Source organism: Pseudorca crassidens, chromosome 5 (assembly GCF_039906515.1).
Source record: "Pseudorca crassidens isolate mPseCra1 chromosome 5, mPseCra1.hap1, whole genome shotgun sequence".
Lineage (NCBI taxonomy): Eukaryota > Metazoa > Chordata > Mammalia > Artiodactyla > Delphinidae > Pseudorca > Pseudorca crassidens.
In genome coordinates, this window is record NC_090300.1 from 88149626 (window position 1) to 88170133 (window position 20508).

General features: G+C 38.0%; 1 long non-coding RNA gene across 3 annotated transcripts in view; it reads right to left on the reverse strand.

The window, feature by feature from the left end:
• Positions 1 to 20508, reverse strand: part of LOC137225194 (uncharacterized) — a 390177-nt gene that overhangs the window by 177565 nt on the left and 192104 nt on the right. For 2 of the 3 annotated variants that reach the window (XR_010943730.1, XR_010943729.1), the window contains 2 exons: positions 15398 to 15558; positions 13235 to 13291 (listed from right to left, as the gene is read on the reverse strand). The exons of the other annotated variant lie outside the window; for it this stretch is intronic. This is a non-coding gene — a long non-coding RNA (uncharacterized lncRNA). The remainder of the gene's footprint in view (positions 1 to 13234; positions 13292 to 15397; positions 15559 to 20508) is intronic. 3 annotated transcript variants of the gene reach the window in all.

Below are 20508 nucleotides of genomic sequence, written 5' to 3' on the forward strand. Positions count from 1 at the left end.
AACTCTATACCCAGTTGCCAATATTTCTGAGAGTAATAGGTGACACAAAAGGAAATAAGCTTTAGCCTGTTGGTACCTTTTAAACATTTTTTAGAGACATATGAAATAAGGAAACAAAATTTAAGCAGTTCAGAGCCTTTATGTTAAATGACTAATTGGGGCCAGAATTAGAGTAAGGCAATGAATGATTCTAGAATATCACCAAATGCAGTAAGGTTTGAAGAAGGAAAAACAATGGTAGGGGAAAATTCTGGGTGGAAGAGAGGATGGAGGACTGATCCATAATGAGCATACTGTCTAGTCACATGGTTCCCTCAATAGTATTTATAACAAAGTAACAAAAATAATAGTTTAGGCAACAGAATCATGGATGACATTGATAAAATATTATCAAAGTAAACATCATCCCTCACTGTGACAAGAGAAGCACTGAAACATAAGGATGCTAGGCAGATATCACTTCCATATTTCCTGACTTGCAGGCTGTTACATTCCTAGCCATGATAATACATATTAATGGGAGGGTGGAAGTTAAATAAACATAACTTGAGCAAGCCAATTCTCTGTGGTATGCTTTTTGTAATGGATAAAAAACTAACTGAAATGATTAGTCATTGTAGAAATAAGGCATTGATCAAGTAATAATAAGACTTAGCTTCCAAACAGCATGAAGCACTATTCAAAAGCAATCACAGATACCATGTTATTGGGTCCTCTTAGCAGCCCTGAGAGCCAGAAATTATGTTATTGTCCCAATATTATAAATGAGATGACTATGGCCCAGGGCAATTAATTAGTTTGTTAATTGTTTTGCCTCCACTGAAGAAATCAGAACTAGAGCCCACATCTCCTGATCCCCTATTCACCTCATAATCCACTGTTCATTGTACTTGAATGCCTAGAAAAAGAATTGACATTGTGAAAGCTGTGGGTTTAGTGACTTCTGACCATCCATTTCGGCTGAAGTCCATTTCTTTGGTTTTCATATCCCCCAGGGATAATTCATCTCACTCAGCCCCTACACATTCACCATCTGACCTGCCATGCTCTCTGAAAATTGCAACTCTGTTTTACCTTTGGAGTAACCATATTCAATTATAGTTTCTGCCTTTGTGTTTCCTCAGCCTTTTTTCCTACACAAATTGATGGTGACAGCAGCGATACCAATTCAATTACATACCATCTTCTGGTTCCCAGTAATGATTCTGAGTAGGTCAACAGGGACTCACTAGGAACAAGAATGACCATGAATTAAAAGGAAAGAATAAGCAGTGAAAACCAAATTAGAAACCCATTTTCACTTACTGGGAAAATTTGAGCCAACTTCTCTCATAGAATAAGCAAAATAAATTATGGAAAGAGTAGGTTGGCCAATTTACAAAAGAGGATTTCTAGAAAGGATTAGAAAACTTTACAATTATATTGCCTAGGTGAGCAAAACCTGAGTGGCACAAAATAAAATAATATCCTATCAAAGAATTCGGGGTTGTAACAAACATTTCATAGAAGGGTCAATTATTTTTGGCACTTCCATTCATACAAAACATATTTCCATATTGAGCTCTCACCACGTAGTAGGCTGTTCTAGACTAGAGTAGAGAGACTGCCGAAAACAAAATAGCAAAGTCCCTGCCCTGATGGTGGTTACTTTCCAGTGAGGAAGACAGATGGGTCATGCAGGTGTTACGAAGAATGAAAGAAGGTAAAGAGACTGATGGTCACGTGATAGAGAAATGCTATTTAGGTAGAGGGGACAAGGAGGGCCTCTCTAAGGAGGTGACGTTTGAAAAATGAATAAATTGAGGCACACACATGTAACACACACTACCAGATTCATGGAGGGCTAGATGGTAATGACATTTAATTGTTTAACCTTTGTGTATATGTTTAGTAGCCCAGACTTTCAAGGCTACTATTTTTATAAGTCATCTACCCTGGAAATGATGGTAAGAGGCCAAGCAAATAATTGCTGTCTCTCAAACGCTAAACTGAATCCTCTACAAAATGAAGCCAGTTTACCAAATCGAGTGATGAGTGATTCTTTTTCTTTTGCTTCTATGACAATTCTTTAGAAACCAAGTCTTAAACAGTCATCCTCTTTCTCTTGCTCTATTGCCTGTTACCTGACTGTCCATTCTTGGTCAGCTATTTATTTTTTCTGTGCTTAGACTATTTTTGTGGATTTTTATATTGTTTTATATGGGGGAAAAAGCCTAACAATCAATAAGTTATTCCTTTTTCTTTAAATCAGAGTTTTGATTTGCACATAATAAACCAGTGTGTACTTCCAGTTTAAGTCAATTCAACAAATATTTGTCGTCTAAATATTATTAGCAAGATAATGTGTTCAGCACAAAATGGGAGAAAAAGATGAGTAAAACACAGTTTAGCTCTTAGACAACATACCATGTGGATAGTAGATAAGTGTACAAATAACTATAATATGAGGAAGAATTGAATTTCTTTCTCAAAGAATAAAATCTCTTAAAGTTGTGAGAAGTTAGATGAGGAAAATAAATGATTTCAAGAAGGAGGAATGATTTGAGATGAGTCTTAAAAGAGAGTAGGATTTCAAATTATAAAAGGAGAACCAGAAGGCATTTCAGACCAAAGGTACATTAAAAATGTGAAAATGAAGGCAAAAAGAGGTAAGTCATGCTTGGAGAAGGGCAGATGCTCCAGATTGGTTGAAATGTAGGTCATTAGGAGTCAAGCAGTGATAAATAAGTTAGATGGTGTCAAATAGGCCAGGACAACATTATGAAGAACATGGAATGCTGGAAAGCAATGGGAGCCCCCAAAGTGCTTTGGATTGGAAAATGTCACTAAGTATATCTAGTATAGATGGGGAAGGTAGACATAAGATGGGAGACTGGCTAGGAATGTACTTCTAAGGTACAGAGAAGAGGTAATGAACGTCTGAAGTAGAGTGATGGCACTAGGAACAATAATTTCTGAAGAGAAACACAAACTTGTGATGGTATCCTTAACGGGTCTTGGCAACTAATTAGATGTGAGGCAAGATAGAGAAAAATGTAAAGATTATTTTTAATAATAATGGCACCTTTTGGGGGGTGTTATTAAGAAGAGCAAATTAAGAGTTCAGTTTTATACATATTAAGGTATTACTAGGACATGCAGGTGGAGATGAGTAGGTAGAAATCTGGGATTGGGACTTCGGGGCAGATTTGGTTGAAGAAATCACTTCAAAGTTGAGAATTGTGGCCAGGGGAGGGAATCAAAACACTGGGGAAATAACTGTAGAAAGAAAAGGGCAGAAAACAGGGGTCTTATCTTAGGGGGACATTTTATTTGTTAGGAGAGGCAGGAAAAAGAACAGAAAAGTTAAGAAATAAGGAGCAGTAAGAGGTAGGATAGCAACTTACATATGGAAACCAAGGGAGGTGACAGTTTCAAGAAGAAAGGTGTAGTCAGTAGTACCAGATGTAACCTTGAGACCAAGGAGGCCTAGAACTAAGAAAAGACCATGGGATTTACTACTTAGCGATGGAGGAAAGCTTGTTCAGAGTAGGGCAGGTATAAGCACATGTGTACACAGAGGAAAAGGACCTAGAGAGCTTATGTAAAAAGCGAAAGCAGGGTAAGAATTCTTAATACAGCACCAGAGGAAAGGAATAAACTAACATATATTCTGTGCCCACTTGGTCCCAATACTGTGCAAGATACCTTTATGTTTTATTATTTAGTTCTCACATCAACTATGAGAAAGATGTTATTATTATTTTCTACTAAAGATGAAAATCTAAAAGGTGCAAGGAGGTTAAATAAATTGCTCCAGGACATATATCTACATCCACAATAGGCCTGAAATTCTAGCTCTTGTGAGGCGAGGGCCAAAGGCCATGCTTTCTCCATGACACCATCTTGAGGCAGGAGGCCTAGGACTAGGTTCAATGGTTCAGCAGGGAAGAAGACTAGCACCTTCTCCTCAGAAATGGAAACAAAAGAAGAGGGGAATGGTAAAGTACATACTAAAGAGGAAGTCATCTGCTATGAGTGATTGACTAAAAATAATAATAATAATAATTGGAAATGTCATGAAGTGTAGGAGATAATAGTTTCTATAATGGTAGCAGCTGTATAATTGAAACAACCTACTATAGAGTATAGGCTGGAGAAGAAGGCTTATGAGGCTAGAGCAGAGCTTGAAGAAGGAGGAGTCACGAACCTGAAGGTCATAAGGACAAAGAGCAGGTTGCAGGAATGAAAGAGAAGAAAAGGAAGGACACAAAGTTGTGATCAGAGTAGGGCAACTGGAGCTCAAGATCATGAGTGTCGGGCCATTTTGAGTGAGATAACAAGCAATGAGGAAGTTAAAGAAGTATGGAACCAAGGTATTTATTAATAAAGTCCCAACCACATGAATGGCTAAGTTTTACAGAGGACTAAATCACAAGAAATGTGCTAGTCAAAAAAAAATATGAATAAGTACATAAATAATAATTGTGATTCACCTATTGAATTTGGAGGTGGAAGGGTTTCCATAATATGAGTAGATTTTTGTAACAAGGAAATAAAGAAGGTAGGTAGCATGACCAAATAGAAGAACCTTAATGAAGAAGATGTTATCATGGGATAGTGGACTAAAGGGACCACAAAGAAACAAGGACATACTTATCTCTTCTTCTGCTCGTGAGAGACAGGGGAATTAAAAAATGGACCTGGCTTTATTGAAGAGGTTGGGAGAGGAATGGTATCTCTGAAGAAAATGGCAAATCTTGGCCAAATCTTTGAGGGAAAGTTTGAAGACTAAAGGAAATTTATCCACCATCAAAGGACAGAGGGGAAGGAACTGGTTGAGGGATGGATAAGACAATAAGAAGGCCTTTTGGATGTCACCCCTGAACAGAATAGAGACGCAGGTTTTAGGGAGGAGGATTCATATGCAGGGCTAGTCCAGAACAAACATTAGAAGAGCAAAGTCAGAAAGTAGGCTAGAGCAACTTCTCAGCAATAGAACAGGAGAAGTGCCAAGCAAATAATGATTAATGTACACAATTGTAGAACTAAATAGCCCTAGTTTTCTAATAAAAGAAGTAAAGCAATAGGGGGAGAGGAACCTGGTGTTTTACAAACCTTTCTCTCTACATGGTTTATCATACTGATAAGAATCCACCCTTTCTGCTGGGATAGGAAGGGGGATTAAGAAATCATATGAAGAGAACCACACAGCTGTTTGATGTCTCAAGTGGTTAGGTTTACAGAAACAGGCAACTGTTTAGAAACTCAGTTTAGTTCTATTTCCAAATGATGTCACTATTTTCTTCACTGAGCATATCACACCTAGCATTTTATTTACATTTACTTGTTTGCTCATTATCTATCTCTCCCCCACCAACCCTCCCCCAAACACACACACACACACAAACACACACACACACACACACACACACTAAAATGTAAGCTAATTGAGGTCAGGAACTTTGGTTAATTTGCTACTGAGTCCCCAGCACCTAGAACAATATAGCAGACATTAATACTGCTTAATATATAGCAGACATTGAATAAATATTGATTGGCATTTGATTGAATGAATTAAAGTATAAATGAATACTGCCAAACAATAGCTGGTAGTAATGCAAAAACGAATAGGATCCAGCCCCTGATTAAAGGATCTCATAAAATAGAAGGAGAAACAGGTCAGCAAATATAAATTATGGAGGTACAAAGGAGAGCATTATCAGTTCTGCTTTGGTGGGGATCATCATAGCAAACATTGCAAATTAGAGAAACTGGTCTCCCAAATTCAGTGCTCTTACCTCAGGAGAAACAAATCAGTTCATGGGAGTGAAGATAAAACCTGAAAACTTCTACTTGTTTTTTATTTATAATTTTGTGTTGGTTTTGTAATGTACATATGTAATATAAATACAATAACACAAGCATAAATTTTGAATATGCAAATTAGCATACCTAAATTTGAGTTCCATGCTCTTAATTTTTGTTTCATGGAGTACACAACTAAAATGTCACCCTTGAGTTGCACATCTTGAAGGGTAACTAAAAATGTGCCTTCTAGTCAGAAGTGAGACAGAGCATTCCAGAATGAAAGCAACAGCATGGATCCATAACAAATCAAAAGGAATTCTGGGACTGTAAGACATTTCGTATGCCTGGGCATTATGGTGGGCATAGGGAAATAATAGAAAACAAGCTAGAAAGCTATTCTACTGGAAAGGGAGATGTATAAACAAAGGAACAGCAAGATGAGATTTCCATTTTAATTAGATAATTCGCATCAATGGAGGATAAATTTGAAAGGTAAAGAACTGGAGGTTTAAAAACAGGAAGTATTTTAGAAATTTGAGTAAGAGATGATTAGGGTGTAAACAAGGGCCTTGTTATAAGGTATAGAGAAAAGGAAATAGATTTAGAACAAATTTTGAGGTAAAATTAGCAAGTCTTGGTGATAACTAGTTACGAGTTAAAAATCACTGAAGATAAAGTTCAGAGACCTAAACAGAACAGAGACCTAAAAAATACTTATAAAGAGGTAAGTTTACTTCTCTCATACATAATAGAAGTCAATTTAGGACTGGCTCCACTCTCATCAGGAACCCTGCTCCTTCCATCTCTCTACCATGTCATCCTTGATGTAAACCTTATTTCTCACAATCAAAGCTGGCTGCTGGAGCCTGAATCATCATCTCTATGTTACAGGCAGAAGAATGGAGGAATGACAAAAATGCTTCATGCTTCCTATCTTTAGAGAAGACTTCCTAGAAGACTTCTGCCCACATTTCAGTAGCCAAAACTCAGACACATTGCTAGACCTAGTTGAAAGGTAGGCTCAGAAATGTAATCTTTATTCCAAGTATCAGAATAAACATTTTGGGTCTTCATTAAAGAAGAGGAAAGTAGGGATAATGACCAGAGCTTCACAAATATTAATGGCCACCCTAATCACCTGGAGGTTTGCTTAAAAATGCGAACTGTGAGGAGGGGCTCAAGATTCTTCATTTCTTACAAATTCTTAGTGATTCCCTGGCTGCTGGTCTGTAAGCCATATTCTGAGTAGCAAGGTTATGCACCAGTGGTTCTCAAACATTAGTGTTCGTCAGGATCGGGGGACGTGGTGGCGGGGTGGGGGGGGAAATGTGCTAAAACAGATTTCTGGACCCCTCCCTCAGAGTGTCTGATTCAGTAGGGCCAAAGTGGGGTCTGGGAATTGGCATTTCTTAGAAGATTCCAGGGGATGCTGATGCCCCTGGTAGGTGGGACCACAAAGGGAGAACAACTACTATGACTTCTTGTTTTGATAACAGATTGGAGAGACACTGGACCACAAAGAGACATGGTATCAAGAGAGGGGGGGTGGTTTGTTGATATTTCTGCTTTCATTTTATTGTTTGTGATAGCAGTGCCGTTTTATTCACACTCTCGCTGGATTAAAAACAAATGTCCACTATAAGCTGGTCTGAAATATTCTCAAGTTTTCTCCCTCTATATTTTCTCCACACTAGCCAGAATCCTAAACAGACTGAAATTCTTATTTAGCCAACCATCTGTACCTAGTTTCACAGTCTGTGAGTAAAATCAGTATGTAATACAAAGCAATTAAAATATCTTAGTGTCTCTAGCCAGAATGTCTCTCCCCATCTTAAAGGGATGTGTTCTTCTTAGCTGGAAAAATCAACCTACTCCACTCAATCTCTTGTTTGTTTTCTACGTCAAAATTAGTGGGTTACCTACTGATTATCAGACCTGGCCAATTAGTCTGATCATCTCATCACATATTTGCAACTTCTCCAGCTGTGAGAGTTACTTTTTATGTTGACTCTTTCAATAAAAACTCCCCAAGCTGAGACAAATGATGAGTAAAGTTATAAACACCCACCAGCAACTTAACCTGAATACTTATTTATAGCAGCACAACTGAGCCATGGGATAGAATTCAGGAAATGAATTGTGGTGCTATATTTTGAGGCTCTGAGGAAGTCCACAGCTCCTGGCACACGTAAACAAAATTGGCACTAATTTCAAATTGAATCTCATTACTATTGCAGGTGATATATATGAATCTATGAAAATAGATGAGATTAGGAAATGCCAAGATTTATTCATTTATGTCCTGGAGAGGTAGGAATAGGAGGAATAATTCGGCAAAGAAGTAGGATAAATAAGACAAATCCCCTTCACAAGAATGCATAATCTAACTTTGTCTATCCCTTATTCCTACATCCTCAGAGAAAGGTTTTCTTTTCCCTCAAATAAAACTCAGAGGTGTATTTGTTTCTCCATAGTTCCCTTCTATGTTCAGAGGGCAGCCGGGTAAAAGATTTGTCAAAGAAATCTCATAGTTTCAGCTTCTTCTACATGACTTCCTGGTTTTTAATGGACATAGCGGTTACATTCCAAAGAAACCCTAAAATAGAAAGAATTTAGCCTGCTGTCTTAAGTCTTTAATGAGGGCCACTTCTCTACGCATGGACACTTCAGGCTTTTATTTTCAAAAGAAAAGCCACCTTAGAAGCTCCATAAGAAAAGAATAGTCTTAGGACAGACTGGAAAGCTAAAAGCATCCTAAAGGTCATTGAGACCCTGCCTGCATTAACAGGGTGGTTGGCAACAACCTTGTGCCTTGTTCAAAGCCTGCCGTCTCTCCAAGGCCTCCAACCTGTCCCCTCCAGCTTGCTCTCTGATCAGTGAGATTCTCTTTGTCTTTGCATAACGGTCATGGAATCCTAACAGCTGCAAAACATACTGAAAGGGGATTAACTAGATTGATTCCAGTTTACTGGCTGAAATACACGACTCAGAATGAGAATCTCAGATTAGTACTACAGATTGTCTTCCCAGATGCTAGGAAATTCAGACACCTATGTAATGCCTCTTGGAAAAGTATCATTTCCTCAAAGCTGCAGGAAAGAATACATAAACAATGAAGTGCTCAGAATTCCTCAATGGAGTTGTTCAGTTTCAGCCACATGAGTTCCAAGGACAATTATAAGGACCAAATCCATTCAGTGATATAATGACTCAATTTTCTTCAGAATACATCTAAGACCAATATAGGAAGAGACTGGATATGGACAAAAGAAAAAAAAAACCCACAAGATAATTTGCTAAATTAACTGATTAAACACAGAAACCACAGCTGGTTTCTAGTCATCTGGATGAGTTTGTGCATGGCTGACTCAGGCAATTTGGAGTGTGGTGTAGACCTAAGGAGTGTGGGAGCAGCAACATGTTTATTTGCGCTTAAATAGAAACACAGATAGCTAGTCCAAGCAAGAACTTCCTCCACAGAAAGAAACTGCAAATAACCCATCCCCTGGCTGCCAACTAGAGGCTTATTTTAGAAAGAGTAAGTAGGAACAGGCTGCATGGCCAGTCTAGGAGAATTCAGAGGTGCTCCGCCCACACACCAGGCAATCATTAGCATGTCTACTCAGTTCTCAACCATGTAACAGCTGCAAACAGACAATAGTGGGAAACTGTCACAGAGAAAGAAACAAAAGTCCTGGAAAAGCCTGTTAATTAAGAAAAGATGGAGGGGGATTTTTTTTAGAAAGCAATGCGACTCGAACAGAGGAAAAAGTTTCATAACACAGAGTTTTGAGAGAAAACGACTCAAAGGAAAATGAATCAGTAAAATATGTTATCATTCTGCAAGGTGAAACCACAGTTACTTGTTCCTCAAGCATTCATCGAACACTTACTAAGTACAATGCACCATGCTAAGTTCCATGAGGGGAAAAGAAATGAAATCAGACAATTTATACCCTTTGGCCAATTGGCATTTACTTGTGAGGATAAAATATGTATACCAACAATGGCTATATGCAAAATTACAAGTTTTGGTCACTTGTGAAATGGAACATGCCAGCTGTTCAGAACCGTTGCCTTATTATAAGCACATTGCCAGGTGAGCTTAAAAGGATGACAAGATGCCACCCTTGACTTTGGAAGAATAGGAATGTTAAATGTAGATTGTAGAGTCAGGTTGACTGTCTTTTTTCATTTTCCTTTTCTTAAAACCCATCAACTCAGGAAAGTCCCCCTCTATATATTGACAGCTCACTCACACCACAAACTATGTGTCATTCACCCAGCAGACTGTTCAAGGCCGCTGTCTGGAATGGAGATATCAAGAACAATGCAAGCGTGAGAGCAGCCAAACAAGCCAGGTAAAATCAGCCCAAGGCAAACAGAACCAAGGACGAAAGGCAAATGCAACTAGGACTCCTGAGGCACTTAATGGAAAAAAAAAGTTGTTTACAAAAAAAGGGAGAGTCATTACAGAATTAAAAATCAGATGACATTTGATGAGAAAAGGAGAATAAAAACAATTTACTGATTAATCATTATTACTCTTGATCACCACCTTATGAAGCAGTTCCATTTTACAGATTAATAAACTTGCTATTGAGCAGAGATAGGAATTTGCAGAACCAGAATTCACTTATCAGCCAGTGAGCTAACCACTATGCAATCCAGATTCCTACTATGTGGAAACTGCAAATAGATAGTGATAGCAATGGGTTCTAGACATTTCCATCCTATACCCATGATTCTTCTCTTACTATAGGTTTTAGGTTGGGCCATGTGCATCAAGCTTCTATAGGCAAAGGATAGCACAGAATTCAAAGTGAATGGCATGTTCAGCCCACAGCAGACAGCAGACATTGTTGTACACCACCATTTTCAACCTGCCCAACTCTGTTTTGTCCCTCTTCTGGGAGTGTCTTCCTGGAGCCTTTGTTCTTGGGTAGGCTGGAGTACATGGAGAAAAATGAAGCTTAGCTATCACAAGTAATGCCCTGATGTTCAGAGAACCAGGCTTATACCTTCGAGAACAAAGTCCCTTCTTCAGAGCTGCTTCAGTACATCTAGCCAATAGCTACCTGGCCCTTTGTTCTCTGCAGGAAAGAGTTCAGGGTCCAGGCCTCACGCAGGCCTTTAATTCAAGTGAATGGACATAAAGGAGGTTGGGAATGAGGAATGCAACATTCAGTTAGGGCAGTTAGGGCAGTTGGGCCACTGTCTATTTGCAGGTTCCAATGACTGGCTTCAACCAGTTTTAAAAAATCGAGGTTGGGGACAGAGTGAAAAACATGATGAGAAATATCCTAGTTTCTCACATTTCTTAAGACTGGCTCTGAAATGGATCTGCTTAGTGTGTGGATGTGCATAAATGCTAATTATTTGAAAGGAACAACTCCTGGAACTGAGGCTCAATTTATTATTCTGTTGTTGTTTTTAATCTCCACGCTGAGTTTGCCTTCTAACACACCCAGAGAGTGTATCCAAGCAAGAGGCTGAGAAGGAGGGCAACAATGGAGTGGAGATGTGCTTAATGCAGACTCCACTAATAAATCACCGATAGTTAAGATATAGTTTGGATGATGGGCGGCAGATGGGAAGGAGGTATGTCAAATTGCTTTGCTCATATAGATTATTGGATTAACAAGGAAGCAGCAGGCAAGTGGCAAACTGGTGTAACAAATTGCTATCATTAAAAAGAAAAAATTGAACTTATCCCAGGATGGTAATAAGGCTCTGTAGGCCATTAGCCCTTGGGAGAGGTGCTTGAAGTGGGAATATCCCTCTGAGATGTTAATACAGAGAATGCTCTCCATGTTCCTCCTCCTCCCCTCACTGTTGTACCTAAGCACATCCTGGTGAGGGGAGGGGGAAGGGAGAAAGCCAGACTGCAGAGGGGAATGAATTAATGAGTGAGGCTATTAGCAGGCACATACCCTGCCCAGTCAGTGATAAGCAGAAGTATATACACCACACCGTTCTGACAACTAATACTGGTTGCAACCAATACTGCCTTCTTTATTTGCCCACTCCATACCCTCTAACTTTTTATTTTGAAAATTTTCGAACCTACTGACAAGTTGCACTAGTAATAAAATGAGCACCTGATATTTTACAAGATTCACCAATTGTTAATATTTTGCCACATTTGCTTTGTCTTTCATTTTTCTTTTCCATTTTTGGTGAACTCTTAAGTGGTAGACATCAAAAGGCTGCAGTATGTATTTCTGAGAACAAGGTCATTCTCCTACATATTTACAATGGAATTTTCAGGAAATTTTAGCCTTGATAAGTAATATTATACAATATACAATCTATGTTCAAATTTCCCAAACTGTTCCAAAAATGTCTTTTATAGCTTTATAAAAAAATCCAGGATTCAATCAAGAATTATGCATTGTTTAGTCATCATATCTGTTTAATAGTTTGTATTCTAGAACAATGCCTAGCCTTTCTTTTTAACTTTTAAGACACTGACATATTGAAGTGTCTAGACCAGTTGTTTTGCAGACTGTTTCTCAATTTAGATTTTTCTGATTGCTTCCTCATGATTAGAATAAGGTTAAACATTTTTGGCAGAATGTATTCTTTGTAGTACATCACATCAGGAGGCATATGTTGCCAGTTTGTCAAACTTGGTGATTTTAAGTTTCATCATTTGGTTAAGGTGATGCTATCAAATTTCTCCATTGTAAATGTAGCATGTTCCCTCTGTAATTAGTAAATAGTTTTGAAACTGGGTGATTATTAGATCAACATTTTATACAACAGTTTTAGCATGCTTTGATGATTTTTGCTTGAATCACTTATTACAGTGGTCATTGACAGCCTTAGAAAACCATCATTTAACATTCTTTCTACATTTATGAGTTACTATTCTTTTATTTTTTTTTTCTTTTTGCGTTACGCGGGCCTCTCACTGTTGTGTCCTCTCAACCACTGCGCCACCAGGGAAGCCCGAGTTACTATTCTTTTGTAGAAATAAATATTTCTTTTTTTTCCATCCACTCCCATTGTTTTTGGTACCACTATGGCCTCGCAGAGGTTTATTATAATCCATCCCTGCCATTACTTAAATTGATATTCTAGTTGTCTCAAATTTGGTCAATGGAAGCCCCTTTAATCTGGCATCCATGTTTTTATTTATTTATTTATTTTTGACATTTTCCTATCAGTGTTTGAGCACTTCTTTACTTTTTTTTTTTTTTTTTTTTGCGGTACGCAGGCCTCTCACTGTTGTGGCCTCTCCCGTTCCGGAGCACAGACTCCGGACGCGCAGGCTCAGCGGCCATGGCTCACGGGCCCAGCTGCTCCGCAGCATGTGGGATCTTCCCGGACCGGGGCACGAACCCGTGTCCCCTGCATCGGCAGGCGGACTCTCAACCACTGCGCCACCAGCGAAGCCCACTTCTTTACTTTTTGATTCAATTCAATGCTCCTGGCTCACCTTGTACTTCATTGCCCCAGACTTAGGGTCAGTCAGTTTTCCAGGTAGTCCTGGTTCCTTTGAATGGAAAGTGGTAGTTAGAAACCAAGATCAGGGTGATAAATACATTAACTGTTACTTAAGTGTAATTGTTCTAAGCACTTTCTTTGTACCCAGCAAGAAAATATATATTTTGATAAAGTCATGAGTTTGTACTTCCAATTCTAATCCAATACAACAGAGTTCTCCTTCCCCCTTTCCATATTTTTTTACCACTCTCCTACCATGAGAACTCTATGCCCCGCCCCAAACACCAATATATTTGCTCATTTGCTCAATTCTGCAATACACACAAAATAGTTTCAAACGATTTCACCACCAATAGTTTCTTTTCATCTTTAGAAAATATCCTACTGAAGGTGGGATGCAATCAGAGTACAGTGTTCAAAATTTACTTGAATTAATTCTGGCCTTGCTTCTTTGTGTTCATATTATCAATTTGACATACAGTTCAATTCATGTGTTTCTATACGTATTCAATTTCTAGATTTTACTATATGCTTGATAAATTAACAATGTTTTCTGAATATGCAAAACATTAATGTGGTTTAAAAGTCAAAACTAGATTGAAAGGTAAACTTAGAAAAATATTATTCCCTGTATTATTGCTTTATTTTCACCCTTCCCCAATAGTCAACCAATTTCTTTAGTTTCTGTTTTAACAATCTTGTGTTTCCCTTTGAAGATATTTATTTGTTTATATGTCTGTGTATTCTGATTTCCTTTTCTTTGTTACAAAAACGGTAGCAGACTATTCTTACCTTGTTCTTTTCCTTTTCAGTGTATTTTGAAATTAGAAGCTTCTTTCTAAATTCCTTTGTTCTGTTTTATTCAACTTCTCAGGCAATGAAATCATATCTCAGCTCCAGGTAAAATGAGTGGTTCTTATAAAAAGGAGTTAAGAACATGAAAGCGATATGGGTTGTGTTTAACTGACACAGGGATTTAATGTGCATGTATTTCACTTAATATATTTCTAAGTGTGGTTCAAATGGTCCCTCAAGTCAGAAGCAGGCAAGGGTGCTCATTAAAATTCTTATTCCAAAGCTCCACTCCAGATCTACCTAATCAAACTGTCTGTAGGGTATAGCTGAGGAATATGCATTTTCAAACTCCTGGGTGATTCCATGGACCTTCAGAGAAACTTAGGCTATTATGAGAGGAATAAGTGACTGGGAAAGCCACAAACATGACTTATTGTCATGACAAAGTCTTTTCACTCAAGTGTCTAAGACCTAAGTCTGCTTTTCCTCTAAGGGCATAAATTTTTCTTTTTAAATAAGAATTTGGTTTCTTTTGGAGTAAGGTCTGAGCCCATCTCCTTTGCTGGGGTAAGCCAGCTACATAAACTCTGTATTCTTCTTGGATCTTTGAGATGAATCAGAGAGTTGGATGGAGCACACTAGAACCACACAGAACCTTCCTCTAACCTCTAAACCTCAGGGTAGAGTTTCCAGGGAACACAGTGGCATTCCAAATGTTCAGGTTTCAATCCGTGTAACATTTTAGCCAGTGGAAACCAGGGGAAACAGGTGGGTGCTAACTTTAAGTATCTCAAAACTCTACCATTTTCATTGCTTCTCCCACCTTCCCTAGCCCTTCCATATTCTCCAGTATGGATTTGAATATGCCCATCTAAAGTTAAATGTTTTATTAAAAAATGGGATACTCTTGGGAGGAAGGTAAGGGAAATGAATCATCTATTCCATTTTGAAGCTGTGAAAACTGAGATGCAGAGAAGCAGTGTGAATGAAAGGCTAGATGGCTGGAGCAACCTTCCAGATACTGCGGGAGCCCTTCACAACACTGTGAAGTAGGTAAACTTTGTCTTTAATCACTCAATTTTAACAGTCAGTGTTTATCAGTTACCTACTATAAGCCAAGGACTTTGCTCCATGCTTTTCCTACTTTAGCTCATTACTTTTTATACCACATTTATGAAGCAGATACTATCACCATCTGTCTCTTACAGGTGAATACACTGCAACTTAAAGATGGTGTTACTTGTCCAATTCTCATAGCAAAGCAAGAGCTAAATCTATGTTGCTCTAACCAGAACCCAAGTCCTTAACTGCTGCATAACTGAAAAGGGCTTCCAGAAACATGTTTCTTTACGATACTAACCCAGGTGCTCAGTGTCACAGCCTGTTAACTGCAGGTCTAAGGATCTCCACTTAACAGTTGACAACTTCTACCCCTCAAATTCTAAAGAAGCAGGGATTCAAGAAACTCTGTTGTGACCTTAGCCAAACTGCTGTGCTTTCCCAGGATTCAGTGTCCTCATTCTGTAAAAACAAGAAGGAAGGACAAAAAATTTTTTAAGTACACATATATATGTGTATATATATGTATATATATATAGCTCTTTCACTTCTGATAGCCTATAATCCAAATACCTGATTTACATTTTCACACTATAGTTTTGCTTGCTAACTCTTTATTGTCTTAATATTTTAATGTGCCCCTTTTTATTCCCAAAGGCATCTGAATTCCAAAAGAGGCTAATATATTAACTCAAAGAAATGAGTTTCTAATAGAGCAAATTTCCAGACAGAGAATCCAATGAGTATTGAAACATTTGTATCCTGATTATATTTCTTTTCTCGTTCTGAGGATGGCTATGTTCAGAAAATCGCTCTCAGAGATAAGGCTGGATAAAATGGAAACCAGGCCCAGCTCCCTGAAACAGCATTGGCAGAAATGAGGTGAGAACACAGGGCCCACAAGCCAGCTGGCATACATGGCAGGGGTCCCTCCCAGGCATCAGAGATTCAGGGGAACCATAGAAACCATATGTGTGAGAAACACTGGCAGAGAAGAGGGATAGCATATCAGAATTGTTTCCACGTGGGGTAAATCCCAGGAGATTTGATGTGATGGTGGTTTCCAGGACCCTGTCTTCCAGTACTGGGGAACAGAAACTCCTCTGCACCCCACCAACTAATGAGACAAGAACCACTTCTCTCATCCTCACCTCTGCCTGGTCTTTTCTGTTTCAGGAACATCTCTGCTGACAGTTGGCTGAATAGAAATGACCTAGCAATTTTAAGATTTGTGATGGCAAGACAGACATTATTTTGTTATGCCTCACAGTTCATGGCTCTGCTATATAGTAGGTAATAACTGTATACTGTATTAACTGAAGATACAGAATGAAGTCAAATTTCCAAGTTGGAGAAACCCAGTTTATCTTCTCGGTGAAATGAGACAATATGTAGCCGCAGCTCTTTTTTTTTTTTTTTTTTTTAACATCTTTATTGGAGTATAATTGCTTTACAATGGTGTCTTAGTTTCTGCTTTATAACAAAGTGAATCAGCTATACACATACATATATCCCCATATCTCCTCCCTCTTGCGTCTCCCTCCCTCCCACCCTCCCTATCCCACCCCTCTACGTGGTCACAAAGCACTGAGCTAATCTCCCTGTGCTATGTGGCTCCTTCCCGCTAGCTATCTATTTTACATTTGGTAGTGTATATACGTACATATTACTCTCTCACTTTGTCCCAGCTTACTCTTCCACCTCCCCATGTCCTCAAGTCCATTCTCTATGTCTGCATCTTTATTCTTGTCCTGCCCCTAGTCTCTTCAGAACCTTTTTTTTTTTTTTTAGATTTCATATGTATGTGTTAGCATACAGTATTTGTTTTTCTCTTTCTGACTTACTTCATTCTGTATGACAGACTCTACGTCCATCCACCTCACTACAAATAACTCAATTTTGTTTCTTCATAAGGCTGAGTAATATTCCATTGTATATATGTGCCACATCTTCTTTATCCATTCATCTGTTGATGGACACTTAGGTTGTTTCTATGTCCTGGCTATTGTAAATAGAGCTGCAATGAACATTGTGGTACATGACTCTTTTTGAATCATGTTTTTCTCAGAGTATATGCCCAGTAGTGGCATATACAGGGCATTGTTGGGTTGTATGGTAGTTCTATTTTTACTTTTCTAAGGAACCTCCATACTGTTCTCCATAGTGACCATATCAATTTACATTCCCACCAACAGTGCAAGAGGGTTCCCTTTTCTCCACACCCTCTCCAAAATTTATTGTTTATAGATTTTTTGATGATGGCCATTCTGACTGGTGTGAGGTGATACCTCATTGTAGTTTTGATTTCCATTTCTCTAATGATTAGTGATGTTGAGCATCCTTTCAGGTGTTTTTTGGCAATCTGTCTATCTTTGTTGGAGAAATGTCTATTTAGGTCTCCTGCTCTTTTTTGGAAGGGGATGTTTGTTTTTTTGATACTGAGCTGCATGAGCTATTTGTAAATTTTGGAGATTAATCCTTTGTCTCTTGCTTCATTTGCAAATATTTTCTCCCATTCTGAGGGTTGTCTTTTGGTCTTCTTTATGACTTCCTTTGCTGTGCAAAAGCTTTTAAGTTTCATTAGGTCCCATTTGTTTATTTTTGTTTTTATTTCCCTTTCTCTAGGAGGTGGGTCAAAAAGGATCTTGCTGTGACTTATGCCATAGAGTGTTCTGCTTATGTTTTCCTCTAAGAGTTTTATAGTCTCTGGCCTTACATTTAGGTCTTTAATCCAGTTTGAGTTTATTTTTGTGTATGGTGTTAGGGAGTGTTCTAATTTCATTCTTCTACATGTAGCTGTCCAGTTTTCCCAGCATCACTTATTGAAGAGGCTGTCTTTTCTCCATTGTATATTCTTGCCTCCTTTATCAAAAATCAGGTGATTATATGGGTGTGGGTTTATCTCTGGGCTTTCTATCCTGTTCCATTGATCTGTATTTCCGTTTTTGTGCCAGTACCATACTATCTCGATTACTGTAGCTTTGTAGTATAGTCTGAAGTCAGGGAGCCTGATCCCTCCAGCTCCATTTTTCTTTCTAAAGATTGCTTTGGCTATTCGGGGTCTTTTGTGTTTCCATACAAATTGCGAAACTTTTTGTTCTAGTTCTGTGAAAAATGCCATTGGAAGTTTGATAGGGATTGTACAGAATCTGTAGATTGCTTTGGGTAGTTGAGTCATTTTCACAATGTTGATTCTTCCAATCCAAGAACATGGTAAATCTCTCCATCTGTTTGTATCATCTTTAATTTCTTTCATCATTGGCTTATAGTTTTCTGTATACAGGTATTTTGTCTCCTTATTTAGGTTTATTCCTAGGTATTTTATTCTTCTTGTTGCAATGGTAAATAGGAGTGTTTCCTTAATTTCTCTTTCAGGTTTTTCATCATTAGTGTATAGAAATGCAAGAGACTACTGTGCATTCATTTTGTATCCTGCTACTTTACCTAATTCACTGATTAGCTCTAGTAGCTTTCTGGTAGTCTTTAGGATTTTCTAAGTATAGTATCATGTCATCTGCAAACAGTGACAGCTTTACTTCCTCTTTTCCAATTTGGATTCCTTTTATTTCTTTTTCTTCTCTCATTGCTGTGGCTACAACTTCCATAACTATGTTGAATAATAGTGTGAGAGTGGACAACATTGTCTTGTGTCTGATCATAGAAGAAATAGTTTCAGTTTTTCACCATTGAGAACAATGTTGGCTGTGGGTTTTTCATATATGGCCTTTATTATGTTGATGTAAGTTCCCTCTATGCCCACTTTCTGGAGGGTTTTTATCATAAATGGGTGTTGAATTTTGTTGAAAGCCTTTTCTGCATCTATTGAGATGATCATATGGTTTTCTCCTTCAATTTTTTAATGTGGTGTATCACATTGATTGATTTGCGTATATTGAAGAATCCTTGCATTACTGGGATAAACCCCACTTGATCATGGTGTATGACCCTTTTAATGTGCTGTTCAATTCTGTTTGCTAGTATTTTGTTGAGGATTTTTGCATCTAAATTCATCAGGGATATTGGCCTGTAGTTTTCTTTCTCTGTGACATCTTTGTCTGGTTCTGGTGTCAGGGTGATGGTGGCCTCATAGAATGAGTTTGGGAGTGGTCCTCCCTCTGCTATATTTTGGAAGAGTTTGAGAAGGATAGGAGTTAGCTCTTCTCTAACAGTTTGACAGAATTATTCTGTGAAGCCATCTGGTCCTGGGCTTTTGCTTGTTGGAAGATTTTTAATCACACTTTCAGTTTCATTCCTTGTGATTGGTCTGTTCATATTTTCTGTTTCTTCCTGGTTCAGTCTTGGAAGGTTATACCTTTCTAGGAATCTGTCCATTTCTTCCAGGTTGTCCATTTTATTGGCATAGAGTTGCTTATAGTAGTCTCTTAGGAAGCTTTGTATTTCTGCAGAGTCTGTTGTAACTTCTCCTTTTTCATTTTGAATTTTATTGATTTGAGTCCTCTCCCTCTTTTTCTTGATGAGTCTGGCTAATGGTTTATCAATTTTGTTTATCTTCTCAAAGAACCAGCTTTTAGTTTTATTGATCTTTGCTATTGTTTTCTTTGTTTCTATTTCATGTATTATTTCTGCTCTGATCTTTATGATTTCTTTCCTTCTGCTAACTTTGGGTTTTGTTTGTTCTTCTTTCTCTATTTCCTTTAGGTGTAAGTTTAGATTGTTTATTTGAGATGTTTCTTCCTTCTTGTAGTTGGCTTGTATTGGTATAATCTTCCCTCTTAAAGCTGTTTTGCTGCATCCCATTGGTTTTGGATTGTCGTGTTTTCATAGTCATTTGCCTCTAGGTATTTTTTAAATTTCCTCTTTAATGCTTCACTGATCTCTTGGTTATTTAGCAATGTATTGTTTAGCTTCCATGTGTTTGTGTTTTACGTTTTTTTCCTATAATTCATTTCTACTCTCATAGCATTGTGGTCAGAAAAGATGCTTGATATGATTTCAATTTTCTTAAATTTACTGAGGCTTGATTTGTGACCTAAGATGTGATCTATCCTGGAGAATGTTCCTTGCGCACTTGAGAAGAAAGTGTAATCTGTTGCTTTTGGATGGAATGTCCTATAAATATCAATTAAATCTATCTGGTCGACTCTGTCATATAAAGCTTGTGTTTCCTTATTAATTTTCTGTTTGGATGATCTGTCCATTGTTGTAAGTGAGGTGTTAAAGTCTCCCACTATTTTGGTGTTACTGTCGATTTCCTCTTTTATAGCTGTTAGCAGTTGCCTTATGTATTTAGGTGCTCCTATGTTGAGTACATATATATTTATAAATGTTATATCTTCTTCTTGGATTGATCCCTTGATCATTATGTAGTGTCCTTCTTTGTCTCTTGTATCATTCTTTATTTTAAAGTCTATTTTATCTGATATGAGTGTTGCTACTCCAGCTTTCTTTTGA